Source organism: Hipposideros armiger, unplaced genomic scaffold, assembly GCF_001890085.2.
Source record: "Hipposideros armiger isolate ML-2016 unplaced genomic scaffold, ASM189008v1 scaffold_44, whole genome shotgun sequence".
In the NCBI taxonomy this organism is placed as follows: Eukaryota; Metazoa; Chordata; class Mammalia; order Chiroptera; family Hipposideridae; genus Hipposideros; species Hipposideros armiger.
The window spans coordinates 430,396-435,010 of record NW_017731394.1 but is presented as its reverse complement, the minus strand read 5'-3'; positions in this window follow the sequence as shown (position 1 = coordinate 435,010).

Sequence of the window (4,615 nt, the reverse complement as noted above, 5' to 3'; positions counted from 1 at the left end):
CCCCTTCTATGAGCTTAAAATGAGAATACATTAAAAGTTCTTATCACTGATCTACCATTACCTCCACAGGGGCTTAGTAGCAATAGCTGTTGTTGGGAGTATCATTTCATTGTCAACCTTATTAAGTAAGGAAAATTCAAGGGGAATCCTTAAATGAATATTCCTCAAAATGATGGTTTTTCAGGTGCTTCTGTTTTCCAGGGTCACAAATGGAGGTCTTCTAGGACAGAATATTAAGATTCCAATTCCCAAAGCACTCCCTCTTGAATAAACCAGTGGGCTAGGCACAGAAGGGACCCCAGAGTTTGATCTTGTCCTTGTCCAAAAGAATCAGAAAGGTAAACAGAGCAGGCCAGCGCAGGAGAAGCTAGGGGCCACACTGATGAACTCAATGGGCATGGCTATGGCTGTAATTAGTTGATCTGAGCAGAGAGGATAGCTCCAGAACCATGCACTTCATTGGGGTCCCTGGGCAAACATAGCCCTGCCAAATGCCAAACTTCCTATCACTCTGTGCCCACTAGAAAGCCATTTGGCTACCATTTTGTTTCTTAAACAATGAATATAAGGCATATTTTGGGTCCCATTGCTAGAACAGTATACTGAACAGATATAAATATGAAAATTCTTATGGCACTACCTTGACAGGACCTTCAAAGAAGAAAAAAAAAGTGCAATGAATATTTGTCCCAGAGGAGAATGAATACTGGAGAGAATTTGCGTTCTCACACTCTTGCACTTACCTGAGACACATGGAGAAGCAGCAGGTTCTTTGCAGAACTACAAACTCAGCAGGGCTTATTTCTTGGGCTCCCCTCTCCTATCAAAGCTGATATTAAGAATGACTGTGGCAGTAGTCACATCAACCTCAGAAATAACTGTACCACTTGGTTATGTCTACACATTTAGAGTTTGAAGTGTCCGGCAAAGAACAGAACAGAAAAATGGTCATTAAGCACTTACCATGAAGTAACCTGTGTGAAGGCGTTTACACACATCTGATCCTCATGACAACCCTGTGAAATACATATTATTAGTCTCTGGGACTAATCCAACCCTCCCCTCTGTTTTACAGGTGAATAAATCAAGGCCTAGAGAGTTTAAACAAACAGCCTTTGGTCACACAGTTAGAAACAACTGAGCTGATTAAAACTTGGGGTGATCTGATTCCAAAGCCTGAGCCCCTGACTGCTTTGCTCTCTAAAGATGACAACCTAAGCATACCCTATTTTCTATGCTGTAGAAATATACATCAAAATGAAACCACAAGTCATTCTATAATGACTATACATATCAAATCATCACATTGTGTGCTTTAAAATGATGCATACGATGATACCTGTCAATTATTCCTCAATAAAGTTTAGAAAAAAACAACAAAAAACTAAGTCACAAGTTAAAAGGAAAACAAAACCCCCACAGCACCCTGTAGCCCACCCAACATTAAAAATTTCTATTTGCAGTCCAGTTTGTCAATGAGCAGTGAAAGGCATCAGACCCTGGCAAAGTACTCTCAAACCCCAGCTGCCAGATAGGAGAAATGTTTGGGGACAGAGTGGCTTCTGGGTGAACCTGGGACCTCCCATTATAGGCATCCACTCAGGTCACTTTCACATGGAGCCAGGGGAGGACCATAGCACATGCTGTGGGGTCCACCAGAAAGGGACCAACAGAGGCTCAGTGGGGCTGGGTGAGGAATGGTCCCCGCCACCCCTGGGGTCAGCACTTCTGGCAAGTGTGCCTTCCAGGACCCCCTTCACGGGCTTCAGAGCCCAACTTCTACGGGCAGTAGCTTGTCTCTCCGCAGTCTCAGAGGTGCCACTAGGAGACCAGGCAGTCAGCGGAAAGAGGAGAACCAGTTCTACAGGCCTCTCTTCTTGCAGGGCCCATCCCTCCACCTTGAACGTGAACAGAGGACCCAGGCGTTCCGGGCAGGCTCCTCTGGCACCTTTTTCACATCTCTGTTCCCTAAGATAACAGGAAGACAGAAGAGAGCTAGGATCCCAGTCCTGAGAGTGAAGCCGTTTGTGTAAAAAAACACTCTTCATTCCATTTTCTTCCCTGGGCCCCTGTTGTGTTTATGGGGAGGAGTAGGGTCAGGGAAACTGTGGGTAACGAGGGAGGAGAGGGAGCTGTCATGGGCCACATCACAACGGCCATTCCTTATAAATACCTTGAAGGTGTATGTGGCAGAAGAAGGTGGGATTCCAGGGTGCAAGAAAGCAAAGAAATGTCTCAAGCACAGAGCAACCTCCGCCAGTGAAGCTTCTCAGAAAGAATAATAATGTAAACATTTAGCCATTAGAGGAAAAACCTTACCCTTAATGCCACCCTCCCCGCCATTAAAGACATTGGGAGCCCTATTAAAATACAAGTCTGATTTGTGTTTAATGATCTTGAAAGGAAAGTAATTGCTTGGGTATTACCATTCAAATGTTCTTAGAAGCGCAGATAATATTTGCAATTGGATTGTCCTTTCTGAGGAGGCAGGCAGGTAGGTGCTCCCCAGGCCATTTGAAGCTGAGGCTGGGAAGAAGTGACCTCAACAATCTGCTTGAGGGTCTTGAAGCTCAGCATGTGTTTTTCTTTCTTCTTTTCACTGTCAAGAAGATCTTGGGTAATAGCTCTACCCTTTTGCTTTCCGGAAAGGGATGTGGCAAGAAGCAATTTTATGGTACAACTTGGAGGACAACTAAATTGTCCCTTGGGAGGACAGCAGAAGGTATTTGTGGTGAGCCAGTAGTTCAGGAATTTGAGGAGGGCAGACTATAAGATTCCTGAGAGAGGAGTGAAACCAAATCGAAAAGCAAGGATAGAGGAGAGATCAAGTGAAGTCATAGCCCAAACAGAAGAATTTAAATGTAAGGCAAATTATGTAGCCATGTCCGTTTTCCTGTTCACAATCAGCTTTGAGACTGGAGCAGCAATCTATGAATTCAACTTTGCTGTGAACGCGTGGAGACCAGGCGACAGCACAGTTGTTTGCCACCCAAACTATGGAGACATTTCAAATCCCAGCTTGGCAACCTAGTAGCTGTATGACCTTAGGGGAAAGTAATTTACCTTCTCTGAGCCCTCAGTCTCCTCATCTGAAAGATGAAAATGCTAATTGGACCCACCTCATAGGGTCATCACAGGGATCCAGAGAGATTCTAGAAGCAAAGGGCTTTGCACCGTACCTGGCAAAGAGAAAGTGCTCAACCATTGTCCTTAATTATTATTAATGTTAGAAAAGGTGAACGAGGTTCTCACTGCCTTCAGGATTCAGTTTCACATCATCACTATTTTGATACTTGTGGATTTTGCACATTCAGCGTTAGTAGCATCTGGGTCTTCTGGCTGCATGCTCAGTTCTTGGTATTCCTATATCCAGGGGGATGTAGGAACCATGGCAATTCTGTCCATTTTACTGATGAAGAAACTGTTGAAAGCACTGCCAAGGCCACAAACCTTCCAGCAGACCGCAGACAGGAATGAGTTTGGTTTGGTTCCGCATTCCTCCCCAAGCCATACAGTCTTCCATCACTACCTGCCATTTATGGGCAAATCTGGCTTATCCATCTTCCCTTTGAGCTAAAAACCTGGGCTACAGGGCAGGGTACAGTGAACGAACATAGTGAGAACAGAAAAACCATTTTCCTCTGAATCTGGAAGGCAAAAAAATATGGCAAAGGAAACTCATCCAACCTCCAGGTCATGGGGAGCTGGCCCCGAGCAAGAGGCTGAAAAGGGTAGATGGCATCACTGTTAACATTCTGAAAACGCCATGCCTCAGCATTTCCTCCTGCCACACCTGTGCAGGTGTGGTGGTGGCCGGAAAGCTAAAGGTTATGTCTAGACAAGCAAGTCTAAGACTGCCTCCTTGTAGAGTTCCCACAGGTCACAGAATGCCATGGGGTCGGGGGGAGTGAGGTGATTTTCTGAGAGCCCAAGAGTGGCATGGAGACAAACAGAACCTCAAACAGCTCCCCAAGTTTCCCACAGCCCCAGTGTGGTGTGAAGGTGACTGATCAAGAACCAAACCAGGAAAGCCCTTGAGGTCAAATGAGAAATTTGCAGAAGCGACCCCCAGGAACCAACATTCAAAGCTCAGAGGAGATAAAACCTCACAACAGACACTAGAGGAACTGCATGATGATGACTGAAGACCATTGGGCCCGTTTCCTTATCTCCACCCACCCTCACCCCCAGAATAAAAACCCAATTCCTGCTTCAAAGGGAAAAACCATGAATTGACTGAGATTATGATTCTGCTATTAGCAGAGTGAGAGCTGAAAGTACAAAAAACCTTTTTTTAAGTTTACTTACAGAAAAATAAAGTTATGTTTCACATTCACCTAAGTTTGTGCTCAATGAGGTTCCATTGAGTCTTCTTTTTTAAGGCAATATCCTTTGATCTACCATAGCATTCTGTGCCATAGCCTTTAGTGAATAAGCCTTTAGTGACAATTACAATGAAAAGTGTGCTGAGAGGAGACTCAGAGAAAAATGAGGCTAGAGAGGAACATTTTATATCATTTGCTAAGTTATGAGAACTGGTAGCATATGTTCAATTTTTTTTTAAAGCACTGGCTATAAAATAAGATACAACGAAGATCACATGTGATATGATTTG